General features: G+C 44.7%; 1 long non-coding RNA gene across 2 annotated transcripts in view; it reads left to right on the top strand.

Moving 5' to 3' along the window:
* The first annotated feature begins 6614 nt into the window (after nucleotides 1-6614).
* Nucleotides 6615-23239, top strand: part of LOC120101875 (uncharacterized) — a 50225-nt gene continuing 33600 nt past the window's right edge. Inside the window, exons 1-3 of one of the 2 annotated variants that reach the window (XR_010064714.1) lie at nucleotides 6615-7646; nucleotides 8371-8660; nucleotides 17593-17824. This is a non-coding gene — a long non-coding RNA (uncharacterized LOC120101875). The remainder of the gene's footprint in view (nucleotides 7647-8370; nucleotides 8661-17592; nucleotides 17825-23239) is intronic. The other variant, XR_005502898.2, reaches the window with a different exon arrangement.

Below are 23239 nucleotides of genomic sequence, written 5' to 3'. Positions count from 1 at the left end.
AACAATAACAGGTGATTTGATTTGGGGAAAAGCAGAGCATATCTAGCCAAACAGCACAAAGAAAGCCAAAGACAACTGGAAACATGGCTGCTTTCACTACCCAGTGGAGACAGCTCACACTGATGTTATATTTGGGCAGCCATGAGCTCTTTCTGCATCATCACAAGTACACCAGCATTTATTTACAGAACACTGTGTTAGGGCAGCTGGGAAAGTCTTAAAGGAAATGAAAAGGAGAACCTAAGAGAAACAGAGTCTGGGGAGGGGAAGACTTCTGTGTGGAGGACATAGAGACTGATAGAATATACTTAAGTATAGTTTGTGTGTGGGTTTGCTTCTTGTTTTTCTTTGTTTTTTAACTCAAGTCTCATGTATTCCTACTAACAATCAAGAATGTAGCAAGAATGCAAAGAATCAGGGAGTGGATTATACAGGAGAAAGTGTGGGAGTTAGGAAAGCCATTCTAGTAGTATTTTTTCCTATTCATGTCAGCAAGGGTTTACTGAACATCCCTGTGTAGCAGGTCTGTGCTGTGAAAAATAAGATAAAGAGATACTATGCATCGCTGACCACATTCCAATGACTATGCAAATCCAGCCAGGAATACATTTGTAAAGCTTTCTCTTGTCCTATGATCAGAGAAACAAGCATTCTTAAGTGACTACATAAGGTAGATAAGAGAGCAGAGAGACAGAGACAGACAGAGTGGGTCAAAGATGTACCATGACATGAAACTACAGTTCAAACACTGGAGCCTTTGGAAATGACAGACCTAACTAGAATACTGGAGAGTTTAGAGGAAAGGCTGAGAAACATATGCACAAGTATTAGGCATGTAGAAAGAGCAGGTTCTTTGGAACATCTGCAGGTGGGAATGGCAAGGAGCAGCATCTGCTGAGATATACCAGGATCCAGCTGCTATTGCAGATTCTGAGGATGTAAGGCTGGAAAGAACAGTATATATTAGAGGAGATACAGAACAGCATTAGCTTTCCAGGAAGGTGGGGAAGCTCCACCCAAGCATGTCAGACAGAGATATACCATAGATTTTTTTAAATTTTATGGACAGTGCAGGGTTAAGTGTAGAGTGTATTAATAAGGCATAGGAATTCCTACAGGTAAGAAAAGTTTAGGCCAGCAACGGTGTGTTTTCTCTCACAGTGAAGGGGTGGTGACAGGAGGGCAGGGCTCTCTGCAGTTTGGCTTTGTCATGCTTTGCTCTCATAGAGGCCATTCTGCCATAAGAAGATGGTTGGTTGAGCACAGGACCTTGCAATTGTGTTTAATGATACAAGAATGGGATATAAGCCAACAGTTCCTTTATCATCCATCATAAAGGCCCTTCCAGAGACCAACAGCCTCAGTAGATTTCTGCAAGTCAGGTACATACCATCTCCAATGGCCACCTTTGGCTGTAAGAAAAGCTAAGCAAGCAGTAATTCTCCTTGTATAAAAGGTCTGGGCATGGGAAACTGGGAATACACAACGAATAAGTTAAGCTACCATTTCTTCTACCATAGGGAGCAGGTGAGATACAATGAGGACCTGCAGCAGGCTAATGGTAACAATACATGCCTTTAGAAGAAACGTGGAATGTAGAAATTCTTCTAGTTCTTGATGTGGAGTCTCAGGGGAAACTCAGCAAAAGGCTGGATGTAAGTTCAAAAGCCAAAGGCTCAGGGCTGGGTCTGAGACTCTAGCTGTGAGCAGGGGCCATTAGAAGAGTCTGGACACTCCAGGATGGCATGGAGCAGAAAGAGAATCAGGCCTCAGTAATGACATGCTTTTAGAGCAGAGGCGTAAAACAAAGACCTTAAGGAAGAATATAAGGAGATGACCAGAGAGGAGAGCCGGGCAGAGAATTTCTAGAAAGAGACCCCAGAAGGGCGAGAAATACCAAAGATGTCTAAAGGTAAAAGGCTGAAAATTGCATAGACAATTTTGTCATATGATTTCATAGCTGGTCTCGATCTGAGCCATCTATTGGTGGAAACGGAACAGTCCATTTCCCTGTATTGTAAAGGAAGGCACCTGGCTAGTTTAAATTCCTTCTTAGCAGAGGCTCTAAAAATGCAGAGGAAGAAAATCAATGCAGTAGGAAGTAGAGAAAAACATTAATGGCTTGACTGGGGTATAGTTAGGGATTAGGAGAAAGGCCAATAGGAAGGGAACGGTTGAAGACACAGAAGACACTTGTAGGAATGAGAAAAGGCATTCAGGCATCACCCTTTATCCATGGCTTTGTATTTTATTGGCTTAGTTATTCATGGCCAACTCCCTGCAGCCCCCAAACTTCCAGAAATAAATAATGCATAGGTTTTTTTTTCAGTAAGTCTTATTAAAGCATCTTGTTCCATTCTGTTTTGTTAATGCCTTTAGGGCTTACTTTTACTATGATTTTTAACTACGTGTAGGTATGTGTGTCTGCATGTCTCTGGTTTCCACGTTCCCTAGAGTATGAGACAGTCCTGAGTTGCATGAAGTGGGTGCCCAGTACCAAACTCAGGGGCTCTCTGAGAGCAGCAAATTCTTTTAACTGCTGAGCTGTCTCTGGCCCCTTCAGCTGCACCTAATTAACAACTCAATGCTGTCCTAGGGGTGCATAGGAAAAGCCCTAACACACAGTTTCAGACATCCAAGGGATGTGTTCTGCAATGGAAGAGGTAGCAACTGTAATCATGACTGCCGGACCAATTTTAGTTGTCTGTCAGAATGGGGGCCACCATACCTAGCTTGGCTGCACTTAGAATCTGAACAGTATGAAGCTTTTGAGTCCAAAGAAAAGAAGAGGAAGGCTGTTGGGAAAGAATCTGAATGCCCCCCATACCATTGAAAGAGCGTACCCCAAAACGGGGAGCCGCGTCTCTCGCTCCAATCGCGGGGTGGGGTGCCCCCAGGAATCTCGAGTAGCCGTCTTGACGTAACAGCAAGAGGTAGCTTTTATTAACGAGATCCCTATTAGCGGGATCTCGGGTCGATACGTATCCCACACAGGAGACAGAGGAATCAACCCTGAGCCTCCAAACTCCGGGGTCTATATAGGGGAGGTTAGGGGCATTCGCGCGGTTTCACATGATTGGTCAATTCAAATGGTGCACAGTTACTTTCGGCTCAAAATTACATCAGCAAGGAGTACGTGCTCTCTAGCAGCTCGGCAGGCAGGTAGGGTGGCTCATCTCACTCAGGGGGGTGAAGGAAGGGGAGGGAGTGGCTACAGATGATCAATGTCCTTGGGGCTGATAGCTGGTTTGGCAAGTCCTATCTCTGGGTCTCCCTCAGGCACGTCCGGCCCTGCACATCCGGACTCTGACAATGAGTAACCTTTTTAAAACTCTAGTTCTACACCATCTCTGTATTTAAAATTATAGGAAACCTACATGGTCAGTAACACAGATGACAAGACTGCAACACTCACAGTCATTATACACCATACATCTTACATCAAATACTATATTGCGTGTGGTATTTCTGAGGCCCAACATAATTCCACGTGCACCTCAGTCTGAGAAGATGTGCTAATTTGCCCTATTCTATTTTTTCACAGGCCATCACACCGACCTTGGAATATAGTTGGATAGCAAAGTTATGCAAAGAGTCCCTGAGTACTACAAGAGCTGGGCTACACAGAGAGTGTGCTCCCCTGACTTTGCATGGCACATGATTGTCTGACAGTCCATGGAGCATATACTTCTGGCCTATCCTTGGAGCATGCTCATCTGACTAAACATTGAGCATGCTCATCTGACTAAACATTGAGCATGCTCATCTGACTAACCATTGAGCATGCTCCCCCGCCTATGCATGGAACGTGCTCTTGAGAACTTGCATCTATCTGCACACAGAGGAACAGATGTGCTTTCATTTTCCTAAGCAAAATAACAGGAAGTATCATCATTCTTGAGGTCACAGTATTCATAACAGGAATGTGTTGAGAGTCACGTGAGATCAATTGGGAAGCATGGTGTCTGGTTCAGTCCCTATCTTGAGGGGGATAAAATAATCTCAGTTCTCAAATGGTGTCAGTCACCATAAGGACCCAACCCAAGACCAAGGACCCAACACTTCTGTAGTCCCTTAGAATCTGAGCTTGAAAGGGGCCTCTGCCTCTTCAGACAGCTGGGCAGCTCACAGAAATTCTATCCTTGCAAACGGAGCTATAGGTACCAGAGAAGCAGCTCTTCCCTCTGATTAGTGGAACAGCTATGACAGAAATTGTCTTTTCCCCAAGACACAAAGTGACATTTTAAAGGAGAAGCCTCTTTTTTGATGCCATGGAGTCATTTAAAAACAAATGTAAAAGCTCCAAAGAATGTCTGTTTAAGCACAGCTGTAATTCAGGGACACAAGACCATTCACTTCAGCCATCTCTCTGCCGGATTCACTTCTTGATCCTCAGATTATGTAGGAATCAAATCCAGTACTATCTTTACTTTCAAAGTCAGTTTGCCTGTTTTGCTGGTGACTACATGGTATGTTAGAGCCTTGTACGTATGCTTCAGTTTCCAAACCTAATTGTGATCGTGGGCCAGTAAGGTCGAGGACCAGGTCATGAAACCCATCATAGCTTACCCACCTGGGTAAGCTTGCAGGAATATTGCCAAATGAATGAGAGACTGATGAAAACTGGAGTACAGTAGTGGGTGGGTTGCTAAGCAGCCTGGTAAAGAGGATTACAAATTAGGTCCCATTAGTAGAAAAGGTGGGGTGGACAGTGAGAAAGACCACTGTTCTGGGCCAGCAAAACTGGGTCCTAGTCCCAGGCTGGCTTGCTGGGCTTCACTCACTCAACAAATACCCCTCGAATTTCTAGGCATTTGACAGGCTCAGAATAAGACAACATTTCTTCTCCCAAAGCATACTGAAGGTGTCTATTTGGATCACAAGAGAGATATGGGAAGACATTCCACCTTGGTATGTAAACGTGGGGTATGTGCTGAGCAAGAGGCTTCTAAATCAAGTTGTTGTCCAGGAAAGCATTCTGAAGACTATTGCTTCATGCCTTGAGGGATACAAAGGGTCATTTGTAGACTGGTGGAAAAATTTACCCACCACAGGGAACAGGACTAGTGTTTGAGTTATTCTGCATCATGAAATGTAGGAGGTGGCATTTGACAGCTGATAGCATAGCCAGAGGTGAATCTAACCTAAGTTACATTGCAAAGTAAAAATGCCATTGAGTCAGTACAATTTGCAGATGAAGGTAGAAGTCCAGAGACAAGACAAAACTGGGTTTAAAGATAAGCTTTGACATACACCAGTCATGTGACAGTAATCACTTAAAACAAACAAACAAACAAACAAACAAACAAAACAAACACTCTTCAAGTTTAGTTTCCTTAGCACAGTGTTCTGATTTGGTTATCTATTGATGTCCAGCAACTCCTCTCAAATGAAATGCCTTAAGACAACACATATTTAGTATTTCTCAGGGTCATTATGAATTAAGAATGTGTTATGGCTTAAATGAGGCCCTTGCTTCAAGGGTCTATCACATGGCTTCAACCAAAGTCAACCATGGTTGTGGTGCCATCTCAAGACTCCAGAAGCTCATTTACAGGTCTCTTGGCAGTTTGGTTCTTGCTGGCTGCTGACCAGAGTCTCTCTGGAGTTCTTCAGTATGTGTTGCCCTACTAAGGCAGTATATAGCTTCCTCAGATCCAGTGGAGATACGTTGTTGACTGGCAAGACAGAAAGGCCATTGAAATGAATTCTGAACACTATGGCCCCATTCTGTTGGTCAGAATTCACAAGTTAGCCTACCCTTCTCAGGTTGGCAGGGGTGTGTTGTTGGAGAGTAGGAGAGCATGGGAGGATGGGCATTTACACAAGAAAGAGAACACTAGGAAATCAAGCTGTGGGGATTCCATCTTGGATTTTGGTTTGCCTCTAATTTGTAGGCTAGACGTCCAGTCAATGTTAGAGCTATTGTTATGCAGAATGGAGGGATGGTGAGCCAGAGGCAGAATGTACTGTGTGTGGAAGAGTAAATAAGGTGACTTTGGACAAGTCAAATCGCCTCCTGCCTCTTAGACACCATTTTGTCCTCAGCAAAATGTAAATACTTGGTCACAGGGGGGCAAATGAGAAAAAAAAAGTGCAAGCTTCAGTTTGTTTTCTGAGGGAGAAAACATAGCTCTCTCCAGCTTGCGGGGACAAACTGCTCTGGGCCTTTTCTGTTTTGTTGATTCGGAGTCTGTCAGTCTAGTATCTTCAAGGATTTTAGCATTTGGCCCCTTGGAGCCAAATAATAAAGAAATATATTAAATAATATATAAATATTTAAGAATTACATGGCTGGGAATAAACACAATGAGAAAACTGGTTTTGGGAGTCCTTTAAAGTATCTCTAAGGCTTTTTTAAAAACTACCTTTGCTTCTAAGGAGCCCATGGGGGGTGGGCCTAGCTGAGAGAAAACTGGCTGTATGTGGGAAATTTCACACTCCTGATAATAAAATGGTAATAAAATCTCATCCGGCTCCCGAGGCTTAGAGCAGAGGGGATGTTTATGGTGGAGGGGGTTCCCCAACACAGGTGCAGCTGCTTTCCAGGTTGTGAGGTTTCCAGCCCTACAGGGCAGCTGGGATTATGGACTCTGTGGCCTCCTGCTAGGGCAGTTCCTTTACTTTGGGAGAAAACACTCAGTTGTCCTGCCCTGGCACCAGGCAGCTTCACTCCAGGCTCCACTGAATGGTGTCACAACAAAGTGAGATTCACAGTCTGCGCTGGGGTGGTTTGCCCCAGGGAAGGTAAACAGCTGGGGAGGACATTTCAGAGGGTGGCAGTGTCCTCCCAAAGGTTAGCCAGTGATTGGGGATAGAGTTTGGGAGTCAGCCTTTCACAAAGGCATACTTCTCAGCAGGAAATGTGGGTGGGGCGGAGCAGTCCTGGGATAGAGACAAAGCTCCTTTGAATCTTTATCAGAAGGCCTGGCCTCTTGCAGGAGGGGTACCCGGGACGCCAGGGCAGAGAGAAAACTCCAGTGTGTAATCTCATTACTCTCCCTCGCTCTGTCAACCTAGAGTGCACAGTTGCTTACAGCCTACAGCTGCCAGAGCGCTGAGTGTCCCTCCAGCTCATGAGGTCACCTCCTGCAGTGTCATAACCCATACTGGAGAGTTGTTGGTAGCCCAGGAGTAGTTGGGACAGCCCAGACCAGATCTGGCCAACAGTCTCACCTTCCCAGGCTGGCTGCTCCACCAAACTACAGCAGTCTTAGAAAACCTAATGAGAGCCAGTTGTAGTGGCCGCTGGCAAACTTCCTCAGAGTCGTTGATTGGTCAGTGGCCGAGAGCTGTAGCCAATCAGCGCGGTGTTTGGGCCCGCATTTCGGACCAAAGGTCCGAGTAGGCGTCTGGCGGGCACAGTGGCCTGCAGAGACTCAAGGTATGGAGGGCAGAGCCAGGGAGGGGTGAGCATGTCTTGGGACCGGACAGCCAGGCGTCTGGCACCGCCATCACCGCTATCGCTGCTCCTGGTGCTGGTGCTGCTGTCACGAGCCGGGACTCTGCATCCTGAATAGCTCTTTCCTTACGGGGAGTCGTGGGGAGACCGGCTGCTGCAGGAGGGCGACGTTGAAAGCTCCGCGGCTGTGAAGCTAGCAGTACGTAGAAGTAGCTTCTATGGTGTCCAGTTCAGCAACCTCTACGTAAGTTCAGCTCCCAGAGGTGCGCGGCTTGGTGTGGGGTTGTAGTTTCTTCCCAGGGTGTGGAGCAACTAACCTCCATGTTTAACTGTCATCGCCGCTGGGGACCGGACTTAGCAGCGGTGCTGCAGCTTCTTGATCCCTACTGTGGAGGAATAAGGATCATTTCAAGGGAGAGCTGGAACCGTCCCCCTCTACTTCGACTTCGCAGGCAGGAAGATGAAATTGAGGCGGCTAGTGCGGTTTGCCTTTAGGGGCGGTGGGAGGCTGTGCACACAGGCATAGCAATCTAATTAAGGACACGGCACCCAAGGTGTGCAGTGGTGGAGAAAGATGAGCGGGTTCAAGAGCGGCCGCACCTGTGAGTTGCAGTGCACTTGAGCACTGTCACCAAAGTTGAGTTTGTTACCCCTGGATGTGTCTCAACCTGCCAAGAGGAGGGAGTCTTCTTGACTCGAGTAGAACTCGGACCGTAGGTGCGTTCGACTGGTGGTTGCCCACCACCAGTTTGAGTGACCACCGTTTTGCCCTTTTAAAAATGTTTATGTGGGGCGGGATTCACGTGCTACCTCATGCGTGTGAAGAGCAGAGAACAACCAGTTTTTTTTTTTTTTTTTTTTTTTTTTAATCCCACCTTCTGTCGGGTCCTAAAACTCAAGTCATCAGGTTTGACAGCAGAGTGCCCTTACCTGCTGAACTGTCTCACCGCCCTGTGGTCTTATTGTAGGTGAGCACCAATGGGATCATCTCCACCCAGGACTTACCCAGGGAGACTTAATATGTCGTTGATGATTTTCCTACTGACTTCCCAGCCATCGCCCCATTCCTGGCTGACATCCACTCGAGTCACAGCAGTGGCCGGATCCTGTATGGAGGACACCTCCTGGGCTGTGCTGAGTCTGGCTGCTTGCTACCTGTGCACAGGCTTCCCCCCTACCCACTTCTTCCTGGCCACCTGGGAGCAAGTGGGCGCCTAGGAGGAGGACAGGCTTGGTTGGGGCTGAGTGGTCTGGAGAGGTAAGCAGAGGTGTACCCTGCAGCTGAATAAACAGAAGGGTTGGGCTTGAAAAGGAAACTAAGACATTGGCTAAGAGGCATTCCCTTGATTCCCCTCCTCAACACTAAGAAAATCGCTTAGTAAAATGAGGGACTAAGGTGCAGATACCAAAGACCCTGAGGGAACTTAAGGCACTTTACAGTTTTTTTTTCCCCCTGGAATCACCTATAAGTACACAAATAGTTCTAATGATATATTCATCAAAAAATTAAAAATTTGGGAAATTTAAAAAGGAACAACTTTTTTTTTTGTTTTTGTTTTTTGTGTTTTTTTTTTTGTTGTTGTTTTTTGTTTTTTTGTTTTTTGTATGAGCTGGGTGTGGTGTCACTCACCTTCAATACCAGTAGAGTGAGAAAGGCAAACAGATATCTGTGAGTTCTAGGCTAGCCTGGTCTACAAAGTGAGTTCCAGGACAGAATACAGAGAAACCCTGTCTGGAGAAACCAAAAATATCCTGTAGGTTCGTGTGTACATTTCTATTTATTTCTTTAATATTGTTGCCGTTGACAACAGTGGGTCCACAGTGACCATATTACTGTTTCACTTGCTTGTTCTGCTGTTTAGTATGCTCTGGTCAGTGTAGTTCTGTAACATTTATTACAACCTTATAAAATCTCACCCTTCCTAGTGATCATTAAGGTTGCTCCTGTGACATTTTTACTATAATCAATACTATAAAGTGCTTTATAAGGTTTTTATTTTATTCGTGTGGTGTGTGTGTGTGTGTGTGTGTGTGTGTGTGTGTGTGTGTGTGTGTGTCTTTCTCTTTGTCTGCTTGTGTTGGTAGGGCCAGAAGAGGGCTTGGGCCCCCTGAAGCTGGAGTTGTTACATACAGACAGTTGTGAACTGCTTGACTGACAATGGATACAGAGATTTGAGCTAGCATGCTGAAAGGACTACAAGGTGCTGAGTCACCTCTTCAAAGCCAACACTTTTTAAAGTGTCAAAACACTGCACAGCCTGACCTGACATCACAGGAGAGTGAGCAAGCATGCCATGAACTTCTTAGTAAGTTCCCTGTAGCTTTCTCCACATTGCCTTTGTAACAGTTTACATACTTCTGTCTGCAGGAGCCTGCTTTGCAGTCTCCCTGGAGAAAACACCAACTCTGCTCTGGCTTTGGTCTTGGCAACATGTGAAGTGGGTATGGGTGTGTGAGGGTAAATGGCCTCATTCCTGGTGTAGGTAGAGACAGAGTCCTCTTGTGAAATTCCACCTGGCTGTAAAATGCCATAGACCTGGAGCAAATCTGTGTTTGCTTTAACTCCCCTAGTGCCTCTGAGCTACAGAAGTGATGTCTTCCCTAAGAGCTTGCCCATTGTTCCTGAGTTTGTTCTGTGAACTTAAAGGAAGAGACATGTTTTCCTAAAGCCTGCACCAGCAGAGATGGAGAAATTGTTTGAAGTTTCAGTTTCTTACTTGACAGGTTAACATCCAGTTTTGTTTACTGACTAGCCTTGGCTTTGACATCTCAATTACAGTTCAACAGAATACCTTCAACTCAAACACTGCCTCCTTGGCGCAGGCCAGCCAGCTAGAGGGCTAAAGACAGGCCCCACTGTTAAGTTTCATTCGCAGTTCTGGGACTTGAACACAAGTCCTCATGAAGGTTAGCTAAGTATGTCCTTCATGAATGAGCAACACCCATAGGCACAGTAATTCTTTCATTACACCTTCCAAGTACTTGTGAAGTCAGGAACAAGGCAGAAAACACTTGCAGCAGTGGTCTTGGAAGACACAATCCCTCAGGCTTCATTTTCTAAGCTGTAGATTGACATGGTAGTGCTGACTTTTTAGGGTTGTCATGAGAATTAACCAAGGCGATGTGTTGTTCCTGCCATGTAACGATCTTGTGGTAGAACTCCTTTATGTAAGGACTTGGTTGTTTTATTTCATTTTATTCTCTCTCTGTGTGTGGATGTATGTGTACGTATATGTTTACGTGCTACATGGGAATATGTATGTCTATGTATGGTGAGTGTGTATGTAAATAATCTATGTTAATGCTGTATATGAAATTGTGTGTCTGCATGTTCATGATGTGTATATATGTCTGCATTTGTGCATTATGTGTGTGTTTGTATATGTGTGTGTGTGATGTGTGTGTCTGTGTATGGTTTATGTGTATGATGTGTGTATGTGCATAATGTGTGTGCTTGTGTGTATCTGTATGGTGTGTTTATATGCATATGGTGTGTGCACGTTGTGTGTGAGTGTGTGGTGTTTGTATGGTATGTGCATACTGCATTGAGGCCACTTGTGTGTGCATGATATATATGTGGGGTGTGTGTATGGTATGTGTGTAGGACATGTATGGTATGTGGTTTTGTATGATTTATGTGTGCACGTAGCGGGGTGCACATTCAGAGATTGGGAGGAGATCCTTGAACTCGGATTTCAAGGCAAGGGATTTATTTACCTTTCGAGCCTTCTCTGGCCCTCTCTGTAAGTACTTTTTAAGAGGAGGGTTGGGCTGGGGATTTAGCTCAGTGGTAGAGCGCTTACCTAGGAAGCGCAAGGCCCTGGGTTCGGTCCCCAGCTCCGAAAAAAAGAACCAAAAAAAAAAAAAAAAAAGAGGAGGGTTGTCCAAATTGCTGTTTTGGGTTTTTCCCCTTTGTTTTTCTTATCTTTTTGCAGGGGAATTTGGTGGGGAAAATTCTGTAGCTTTCTTGTTTTTTAACTTTTCCAAACATCCATATTGTTCTTCAGATATTGCCATAGGCTGAATGGGCTTCAGGACTTGTTCCATTCGCTGAGGTTTTGAGCACAAGATGTGTTCTCAATTACTCCTGTGGAAGGCTCTTCTGAGTGCTTTGAAGACCGTGGGATTGAACTCTTGCTTTGATAGATTTTTTTTTTTATTTTTGAGGTAGATTTTGGCACACAACAATCTCCTTTGCCTGGAAGATTCTGTGATCGCTACATAGTTTTCTGACATCTGGTATAGCAATATTAATATTAGTCACTGGAAATGACATCAGATGAATAATATCTTTACCGTGTGAAATGTTTCTGCTCTCTTCATTCCCTCCAGGATGTTCACGTTGGGTGTGACAGAGTGTTCTACCTGGCATGCAAGAATGGCATGGTGCAACTGCATTGAAAAAATGAACAAATAAAGTGTTTGTTCATTTAGTTAATCTGAGATTTCTTAAACTGTCACTTCATAGAGCAAAGAGGTTATGGCCGGAAGATCTGAGTAATGATGGGTACCGTTTGTTGTTGTTGTTGTGGTTGTGGTTGTTGTTGTTGTTGTCGTTGTTGCTCTGTGTGTTTTTGGTGTCAGGGGAAGGCTGTTGTGTTCTCACTGGGGAAGAGGGTGTTATCTAGAACTGAGTTAGATAGTATGTCGAAGGTTTTTGTTGATGAGGAATTTCATTTGGGTTGGAAGGACCACAGGAATGGGAACCGAGAGTGAGTGGTAGGAGAGCTTGCCCTAGTCTGGGCTGCATCCTGGGAGAGGGATGGGAGCGTGGAAGTTGCTTCAGAAAAGGATGGAAACATTGTATCTGTAGCCAGGAAACAGAGAAAGATGGGAGTTTCTAAGCTTTCTTTCTTCTTTGTATGCAGTGCAAGCCTGAGCCCAGGGAATGGTGGTGTCTATATTTAGGGTGGGTCTTCCCTCCTTAATTAATCTAATCAAGATACTTTATCAGAGAAATGCCTGGTGACTGTTTCCTGGTTGGTTGTAGATAGCGTCAGATTGACAGCTAATAGTATGCATCACAGCTGGTCCCTGGATGCTTTTACATGGAATGGTGGGTGTTGAGTTGGTGCAGAGGTGACAGTTGTTGATCAAGAACTTTGGATTTAGCTGGAGATCTTTGGATTATGAAGCTAGAATCCACAGAAACAGGACGTGTGTAATTTACCACATGTCAGTGAAGACAGAGAGGATAGAGAATAACTAGATATATGAAAATGGGTTGAAGAAAACTGCTTAGGTGTCCTTGAAGACTACATATGAAGGAGGATACACTATGCCATCATGAAAGCATTAGGCATTCTCTTAACTCTGCAGTACAGGGGTGAATTTGGAATACCCCAAGCACATCAGTGTCCCCATGGGAATGGGGAAAAAGTAACATACAAAGTGGTGGTTGGTGTTCACACCAAACATCGTAGGCCAGAATCAGTGGCCTTACACCTCCAGAGAATGTGTCCTTAAAGAAGACTGAGCATTGAACTTTGTCCCCCAGGAAGGAATCACCTCATTTCTTATTTTGTTATCATTTTGGTAAGGCTGAATAGACAAATCCCTTGTTGTAAAGATGTCATTCTGCTGGTTGATGTTTTACCCTTGTTGGATGGTATGTTTGAGAAGCCTTCTGGTTTTCTGTCTGAACAGGAAACTGGAGACCTTGCAGCTGGGCAACTCTGACCTGATCCTCTTTGTACTGCTCCCCACCCTGTGGAGAGCTCCTCTCCTAGCTGGCACTCTCTCTTTCTCTTTGGGGAGGTTGGGAGGCCATGACTCTTGTACAGGTTTTGGCAGTGCAACTGAGGGCTTACCTTCAGAACCGCTGTGGAGGACTCTTGGAAAACTTGTCTCTGGGAATGTGAGGGACTTTCCCTTTGGAAAAGAGTCAGACAGAGGGTGTCTCTAAGGAGGGGCTCTTCAGAGCCTATGAAGTGGCCTCTTAGCGATTCTATGTGGAAGTCTGTAGCCCTGACAAGGGGTTCATGTGTGGCAGATTTCAAGCAGCTCAACTCTTCCGGAATGTACTTTGGGATCATAAACTATATTAAAAGGGAGTTTTTGTTGTTTTCTCCTCTGTTATTTGCCTCTTTTAGTGGGGATGAGGAAATTAAAAACTTGCCATCTGAAGTGAGTTCTTCGCCAAAAGGTGACACAGAAAAGACATAGAGCAAATAAGGCACTACATGTGCAGATCTCCAGGTTAAAAGTCAGGCTCTCCCATCACAGCCTCCTCACTTCTTCCCAGACCTCCTCCCCACTGCCTTCTCTTCTCCACATGTAGACAGCCCTTATCATATGGAATTTCTGTAAATTTAGAACCTTGGCTCTCCCTTATCTTGTGAAGTTGATTGTGGCCACCATACCAGGAGCCTCCACAGTTGGTTATTTAAGGATGGGATTATTAGTTCGGCTTTTTATCTCCTACTTGAACTTTGCTGTGACTGAAATAAAGCTTTCGCAGCCTCTGGCCCTACCCTGACTGATGATGGATGACGCATGTTCTTCGTGTACCTGAGTTGGAAACTTAAGGGATTTGACCTTTGTGGGGAGGGTCAAGCCCTGCAGATGACATACTTGAGGACTACAGCTGCAACAAATGTAGAATGTGGGGACTGAATTCATGAACTTTTTTTTGAAAAACAAGGAAGGTAAGCAGACTCTTCCATTTAGAGAATACAGAGGAGCTACAGAGTTTTTTTTTTTGAAACCATATTAATATCTGCATTTCTTTGTCTTATTACCCAAACCTCAAAGTATTACGTGTCAGAAAGGTAAAAGTAACATTTGAGATGTTCTAGAACAAGGCAGAAAAAAACACAAGGACACATTTGTTCCTTGTATTCAGTTTTGAGGTTCTTGCTGTGTCAGTTTGTCTTGTTTAGCAAAATGAAGAGGTAATGAAACCAACAAGTGATTTCTTTTCCTTCTTGTCATGCACCTTCTTTATAAAGCGAGTATTTGTAAGAGAAATGTCCCCCCAGTTCCCTATTAAATTGTAAAGCATATATGATCTAGTGAGAGAAGCCAACTACAGAGTCTAAGACAGTGGAGCATCCCTTAACTAATCCTTTGGTGGAAGAAGGTGGTAATGGCAGAAAAGGTCCCTTTGAAACTCAGTAAATGCAATATCAGGGAGTAATTCCACAGTCACCCTGGTGTTAATTCAGACTCCAACTCTCATCTGGGTCTGCTTTGGCTCCCACAGTGTTTATCTTCATCCATTGGCTGCCACTCTGATGCTACCCTACCCCACTCTGATGTCCTAGACACTCTCCTTTTTCTGTGGCCTCTGCCACCATGCCTGTCCCCAGTCACTCTTCTAAAATTCCAGTCCTGGCTGTTTCTCTCTCCTATAATTCAGGCTCTTGGGGCATAGTTTTTTGGCTCTGTCCTGACTGCAGCATCAAACATAATGTGGTTTAGCGGGTACCCAACCCCGATGAATTAATATTCAGATGGGTTAGTGAGTGGAGGTCAAAGCCAAACCAGACAACCAACAGGAGCCAAATACATACTGGAAAACCAACATAGTGGGTGCTGAAGGATGGAAGGGGTTCCGCAGGGAATCACAGTCCTCGACCCCCAGGAGGCAGTGCTTGCTGGTTAGGATTTTCTTGGTGCACAGCATCAAAGCACTTAGTAGGAGTGGGGACCCTTAAACACTGTGTAGAGGGCTTAGTGGAGCTGAGCCTGGGAAGGGAGATTGGGTCCGAGCAGGTGTCCTGGAATGGCTTGTTTGGTAGAGTTCAGATGACTGTCTATTGCAGGGGATGAGCTGTTGGGTCTGGCTGGCTTCCACCATCAATCATTGCCCGACCTTAAGCAAGCCCCTGGTCTCTTTCTTCATCTGCAATGTGACAAGATAACTCGTGTTGTAAAGAGATTGAAAAGGAAAGGGAGTTTGGCTGTGAAATCAGTAAGGATGCCTTTTGATTAGCTGCTTCCTGACTGAGTGTGGCCTGCAGTAGGCAATGGGTGGATGCATAGATGGATGGATGCATGTCTTGCTGGATGCACGGATGTTGGATTCATGGATGGATGGATGGATGCATGGCTGGCTGGCTGGATGCATGCTGGATGGATGCATAGATGGACGCATGCATGCATAGATGGATGAATGCATGGCTTGCTGGATGCATGCTGGATGGATGCATTGATGGATGGATGCATTGATGGATGGATGGATAGATGGATGCATAGAGGGAGATGGATGCATGGATGTTGGATTCATGGATGGATAGATGGATGCCTAGATGGATGGATGCATGGCTTGCTGGACGCATGGATGGTTGGATGCATGGTTGGATGGATGCATGGATGGATGGATGCATGGGTGGGTGCATGCATGGATGCTAATATGATATATGGATGTGAAAGCCATTCAGACACAAAATAAGAACCGAGGGTATAGGAATGAGCAAGTCAATTTTATTCCTTTTCCAGAACTCTCAAAAGAGTTTGGACTGGAAAGCTTACAACCTTAACACTTTTAAAAACACTGTTTTAATGTTATTTGTTGAGAATTTCATACATTGATACAGTATATTTCAGTATATCCACTTCACCCCCTGTATTTGTTCTAATAATCCCTTGAATACAGCGAAGCCTACTCATGAGTGAGGGGCCACCACTGCAGCATGGTCCACTCACTAGGGACCATACCCCTAAAGAAAACCCTCCCCTAGCACTTCTCAAGTGACAGAATCTTCTCAGCTGCAGGCAAGGGCTTCAGTGCCCTACCACATCCGTGCTGGAATGTTGAGTGGTTTGCTCTTCTGCTGGACACCAACTGCACTGAGTTTGTGAGTTCAACGACCATATCATGAGAACATGTCATTGTTTTGATCCAACTCGTTCCGACCTTTGGCTCTTAAACTCTTTCCACCTCTTTTCTTTCCAATATTCCCTGAGCCTTGAGGGAACTTGATACGGTGGGAGCTTCTGTGGCTGAGCTCTCCACAGAGAGTTCATTCTCAATACTCGGACTAGTTATGAATGTGTATTAACTACCATCCACTGTATGAAGATGCTCCCCCAATGACCACCGAGAGCTGTGTTAATCTATGAGTTTGTAACTGGTATAGTTTGATACTATACATCCATTTAAGAAAATAGTAGTTATGGTTCACTCCCAGGGCTTATGAGCCTGTCTGCCATGGTTTTCCTGACCAGATTTACAATGCCAGGCAAAAGTTTCCTCTTGTAGTGCAGACCTTAAATCCACCCAGAAAATGATTGGTGATCCTCATTACATTCCTGCCATTTATGGTGCACCCTGGAGTACATCTTGACAGGGCTTTTGTTATGTAGCCCTGAGTAATCACAGTGGAGTGAGAATAGTCTGCATAGCATCTTCTAGCATCATAAAGGGTAGCTAGCAGGGGTGGAAGCTTCCTGCTAAGTACTGTGCAGGCAGGTCTGTGTGATTTCTTCAAGTTCTTTGACCTACTTGTGTGGTGTCATCAGCTATAGGATCTTACCATCGCATTCTGATGGGTAGCCCTGAGTAATGAGAATTGACAACTCTGGTATTATCTCTGTGACATCCTCGACCAACAACTTGAGAGCAAGGTGTCCTACATCTAGCTCTGGACTTTTTGAGAACTTGTAGCCAATGGAAGGAGAATTACCCACCTTGTAACGTTCGTTGTAAGTTGGCAAGTAGCTTTTCATATGGCTTTTGTATTTTAATGTTCGTGGACGTTTTACCTACTTGTATGTCTGTGTGAGGCTGTCAGAAGTCCTGGAACTGAAGTTACAAGCAGGGGTGAGTTACCATGGGTGAGTAGGTGCTGGGAATTGAACCCAGGCCCTCTGGAAGAGCAGCCTGTGCCCTTAACTGTCCGTCTCTCTGGCCCTTCATATGGCTTTTTCAAATATCCTTAGTGTTAGTTAGTTCTTCATCCTCTTCCCTGCAATCCTAAAGATTTTAAACCAGTTTTTCATTTATGCATTATTTAGCTCTTGATCTAAATTGGTAGAAAAGATTAAAAATAACACATGGTTTACAAAATTATATTTGTAATTTGAAGAGGGGATTCTAAAGGAGATTATGTTCAAAACCAACATGGGGAAATCCTAAAAAGGATCTGGCCTCCGCCCCCTTGTTGGAACACCTTACCTGTGTTCTGATTTTCTTCTATTGTTTATTTCTTTGTTTAAGGGTGTCTGCAATTCCTTTTTGTCCACAGCTGAACACTTTCCAGGCCGTTCTGGCATCCGATGAATGTGATTCCTATGCCCTCTTTCTCTATGCTGCCAGTGGTCTTCAGTTTTTGTAACTCACCCCAAAGAATCCTACAGTGTCAAGCTGCAGCTTCCTGCTAAGGTGGGATTCTGCCAAGGGGAAGCACATGACGTGAAGAGAAAAGCCGTGTATTTCAGCCTGACTAACAGTGAGCAGTCGGTGAAGAATCTCTACCAGTGAGTAATGTGGAGTGTGTGACTGTGCTATGCACTGGAAGGACATTTAGGAGGGACACTATCTCTAGTGGCCAGAAACCATTTGATAATAACCTTTGGTGGCTTCTAAGAAAGGCGCTGGTTGAAAACCAAGAGCTAAGCTGGACCTCTGGAGCTTCAGGCTGTCCAAGATTTAAAAGATACTTTCTTTTTCCTGCACTATCTGTCAGGCATAAAAACCAGAACCAGCAGTGATTATATGTTTTTGCAGAACTACTGGGATTTGCTGTGAAAAACATTGTTCTTGGGGCTACATAAAAATATCCAGTCATAACTAACTGCCTCAGTGGACGCTTTTCAGGTTAATGATTTCTGGAGAGGAGGCATCATGGTTCAGTCTTTCAAACAGGTATTGTTAAGGATTAAATTATGAGTACTATAATGGGGGGGAGGTAGATGAGGCTTTTAGTCGTCTCAGGTTTCTCCTGGCACCATCACCAGAAATCATGCTGACTGGTTTACCCACAGCGTTGCCAGAGACAAATCCATTTCTTAGTCTCCCCAGTGGGTTATTCTGCTAGTGCTGCAATAGGCTATTCTGCAGGTGTCTGTCCAGTTGGTGCTCCTAAGAGACTATTGACTTCAGGTGGGCTCTTTTGTCTTTGTATTTTGCAATACTAGCTTAGCCCACAGTAGTTACTTTGTGGCTTCCCATAGTTGCTTCTCATTCAAACTAGATCGTGGGCAGATAGAGTGACAGAGCAAAAATTTGCCGATCACTTTATCTGCAGAGCATTGTGATAAAACCCTTGCAGATATTATCTTAATTAAAACTCTCTCAACTTATAGGCGGTAAGTATAACTATCTTCTCAGTTTTACCAATAGTCTTACCAAAATTACGAAAGGTGCTTATGTCAGAGTTAAATGGCCGAGCCATAGTCAATACAGCTCTGAAGTATGGATACAGGGGTGATCTCTTATGCAGAATAGATAGGGTGTTTCTTACTTGGATTTCATGTTACCTGGTTGTTTGTATTTTGGTTCATTTTATCAGTCACTCCGGTTACAGCTCACTCTGCCCCTCTCCTGCAATTTTGATATTTCTGGAAAGCATCAAAGGAAATAGTGAAGAACCGGAGTGAATGGATGACAGTGTTTGTGTGCGTGTGCGTGTGCGTGTGCGTGTGCGTGTGCGTGTGCGTGTGTGTGTGTGTGTGTGTGTGTGTGTGTGAGCACGTGTATGAAGGCCTTTATGGCTCTAGACAACTTTCTCCTCACATGCTTTTGCACACACACACAGGCACAGACACATGCACACGCACATGCACAGCAGCTTCTTATGGCTATGCAGGTACCAATTCTCATTCTAATACTCTGTGATTCTTGGTCCTTCCCAGATTCTGTTGGTGTCCAGGGGCTCTGCCTTTAAAAATCATAGTATTTCAAGCACTCAGCCTTATTTCCAAGGTTCTACATACAAGTGTCCCCTCCTGTTCTGTGATCTGTACCGGGTGTAGGTCTCCATCTCACCCTAGTCTGTGTAGTCTAGACTCTAGAACAGACTTAGCAGTTGGCCTCTATCCTTTCTCCTCTAACCTCTTACCCTCTAGCTTAAAGACTCTCTCTCCCCAGGTTGTACCTAGAGCCCCTTGGAAGGAGGGCTGAGTGCTTGAAATACTACAATTTTTAAGACACAGGCGTGTGCCAGAAAGGAGCAGCGTGAGACATGACCAGAGTGATTGACAAATTTGGTGTGCCTCACGCTTAATAAAATGAGACAAACTACAGACAATGGAATAACATAAAATGCAAGGCAGAATTATCCTACCACTACTCTGAGTGACAACTCTGCTACCTCCCCTTTCAGCGTGGGCTTTGCCTCCCATTCAGTGTTTGCATACTTAACACTGTCTCCTAGGTTAAGTTTCTTTCCTCCAGATTCTGTCAGTATCGTTGTCTTAAGGGTTGAAACACTGCATCACACATGCCCAGCATTGAGGACAACATTTGTAAACTAAAGTAGCTCAGGATCATGGTCCTAGCTCCCTCTGGATGCTTTGCTGTACTCCTCCAAGGAGAAGAACATTTTCCTAGTCCTGGAATCTCTTCCTCCAACAGAGGTCATACATTATTCATGTTTGCAGGCCTCTTATGAAACATATGCATACTCAGGTAGGGAAGAGAGTAGTTCCTGGGAAGGGATTAGTCCCAGGCAGGCCAGCATGGCTGTTCTGTTTTGTGATACAGTTTTTCTTTCTAGGAGACAAATTCTATCTGTGAGCATTCATAAACGACCTCAGTGTGGAGGGTAAATTAACTGTTTAGATTCCTACCAGGCGCTGTGGCAAACGCCAGGATATTGATTTATGTCTCATTAGAAGGCATTTATTTAGCTCCACTCTTGCATGATTTGTATTTTCCTTCTCTTTGAAGCTTTGAAGCTGTCCACTTCCAAACTCAAGAGGTTTCCCAGCTGCAATACCCTGCTGTGGGATGGGCTGGGGCTCCAGGGTCTCTTCTTCCTGATTGGTTTCAGTTTTTATAATTACATTACTGTGTGGGAGTTGGGGGTTGGACGCAGCTGTTGGGGAGGTGTCTGGGTCGGAATCCAGTTTGTCACAGTTTGTGCTCTCCCCCTACCACGTGCATTCTGGGTATAGCTCTAAGCTCTTGTAGGTAAGTGGCTTTCCCTGCTAAGTCATTTTTTCAGCCTGGAGTTTTGTCTTCTGTGGTGTGTTTTATTTGCAACCCTAATTTCTACGAGCACCAACTGAGGGCAAGAGTTGAAGCTCTGCTGGTAGAACATTGCCTTGCAGACACAAAGCCCAGAGTTTTGACCTTGGTGCCACACAAACAGGGTTTAGTATCACACCTGGTATCCCAGTGTTTGGGAGGTGCAGGCAGGAGGAATAGAAGCTCAAGGTTATCATCAGCTACATGAGACTGTGTCTCAACAAATGAAAAGAAACCTTAGCAATTGAATATGACAAATCACAGAAGGGACGAACACTGACCTGATTGGGGAGGAGAGGGTTTATTTGGTTTACTGTCCTGGGTCACACAGAGCATTAGGGGAGCCAAGGCAGGAACTAAAGCAAGACAGGAACCTAGGAGGAGGTAGGAACTGGAGCAGAAGTCATAGGGGAACATTATTATTGGCTTGGTTCCTCTGTCTTACTCAGCCTGATTTCTTACACAACCAGAGATGGTACCCTAGGGTGGTATCACCCATAGTGAACTGCTCTTCCTCCTACCAATCATTAACCAAGAAAGCGCCCCTCCCCCAGACTTGCCTTCAGGCATGTGTGATTGAGGCAATCTCTTCTCAGGTCTGCATCAGGGTGACGAAATCCAGCCAGTACAGCAGAGTATGGTGAATACACTTGGGTACAGGTAGTGGCTAGTGGACAGTACACAGAATGAGAGAGAGATAGAGAACTGAAGAAAACCTCAACTCTCTTCATTATTGCAGTAGAAACCTAGACTAGAATGATGAATACTTGCCCCAGTGAACAAAGATCTCGTTATATGATTCACTGGATCTTAATACCTCTTTTTAGCCATTCCCTCTTATTCTTGATTGTTGACTTTTGAGGAAATTACATAGTCTGGGATAATTTGAGCTTTGGTATTTCGTGCAAACACAGGATTGATATCATTGGTTAGGTCCCGTTTTCCAGAGTGATTTTTTTTCTCCATCTTTATTAAATTGGGTATTTTTTATTTACATTTCAATTGTTATTACCTTTCCTGGTTTTCAGGCCAACATCCCCCTAACACCTTTCCCCTCCCACTCTATATGGGTGTTCCCCTCCCCACCCTCCCCCCATTACCGCCCTCCCCCCAACAATCACGTTCACTGGAGGTTCAGTCTTGGCAGGATGAAGGGCTTCCCCTTCCACTGGTGCCCTTACTAGGCTCTTCAATGTTACCTATGCAGTTGGAGCCCAGGGTCAGTCTTTGGGTAGTGACTTAGTCACCTGAAGCTCTGGTTGGTTGGCATTGTTGTTCATATGGGGTCTCAAGCCCCTTCAAGCTCTTTCAGTCCTTTCTCTGATTCCTTCAATGGGGTGGTCCCATTCTCGGTTCAGTGGTTTGCTGCTGGCATTCACCTATGCATTTGCCATATTCTGGCTGTGTCTCTCAGGAGAGATCTACATCCAGTTCCTGTCAGCCTGCACTTCTTTGTTTCATCCATCTTATCTAGTTCGGTGGGTGTATATATATGGGCCACATGTGGGGCAGGCTCTGAATGGGCATTCCTTCAGCCTTCCAGAGCCTTCCTAGCCCGAGCTTTCTCTTAGGGTTAGGAGTCATCTTACACATGGCTGTCCTCTTCACAGCAAGCGTACCATTGACACTGAGATAGTAGGTGACTGAGCCGGCAAGAGTAGTGCCACATCCCAGCAGAAGATCTCGAGTTTCAGGATAGCTGGGACTATCTGGTGAGACTCCTCTGAGAAAAGAGATTCTTGGGAACTAACAGGGGTTCATGGTCTACTCTACAGAGAAAATGAAGATCTGTTCCCAAATACTGAGCCTCATTTTGATTAATACATTTGTATCTTACCCATGTTGAACTTTTGCTCAAAAATTGTTTTAGACTTGGTCATTAAAAAGTACTGATAGATCTATCATCCTCTGTCATGAATACATTAGTCCATGTGAATCAGAGTACACAGAGATGTTTGTAAGACAAAGTTTCTTGTTAGCATGAAATTCTTGCCGTGGCTTTGCCAACTTTGGGCTGTATGATCTGAAGATTAGCTAACCCCTCAAAACCAACTTTTTCCTCACTAAGATCTAGCACAGCTACCACCCCTATCTTGCAGAGCACAGTGAAGACTGATAAGTACTGGTGTAGGCACGGCTTGTAGAAATCAGTATTATTAAGTGTTTTATGAATTTTAAGCTTAAGTAAGCTTGAGTCCGATTTAAGTTTTCATTCTCATCGAGAAAGCATAAAATATTCTTGCATTCCATGTTTGCTCTCAAGACAGCCAGGTTTTTGACAGAATATTTGATTTGGGCTTCTGGAGCAGACATATAACCTGATGGCTTAGTGTTCCATACACAATGCCAAACAAAAGGCAGCTTATAACAAAGTTCCTGTATGGTATTTATCTCAGTTACTTAGAAGCTTTGCTTCTGTTTGACATAGCATGGTAAGTTTGGCTTTGATCGTTAAAGTCTTTTGATTTCAATATGAATTCTGAAGGAGGATGAATGGACTGGTTACAATCCACTCTTTCCACCGTTCTTAGACTAAGCAACCTGGGGATTCCTGGGGCTTGGGCTTTTCACATCAGCAGCAGGCTGGCCCTGGACAATGTCTGGCCAGCCACGGTCAGAGGTGACCATTCCACAGCCTGCTCCTCAGCGCTGGAGCACTCCTTCCACCATGCTGCAGCCCTGGAGATCTGTACTAAGGACAG

This window comes from Rattus norvegicus, chromosome 3, assembly GCF_036323735.1.
Source record: "Rattus norvegicus strain BN/NHsdMcwi chromosome 3, GRCr8, whole genome shotgun sequence".
Taxonomy (NCBI): domain Eukaryota; kingdom Metazoa; phylum Chordata; class Mammalia; order Rodentia; family Muridae; genus Rattus; species Rattus norvegicus.
Note: the sequence above shows the minus strand (reverse complement) of the source record. Positions and strands in the feature narration are given on the sequence as shown.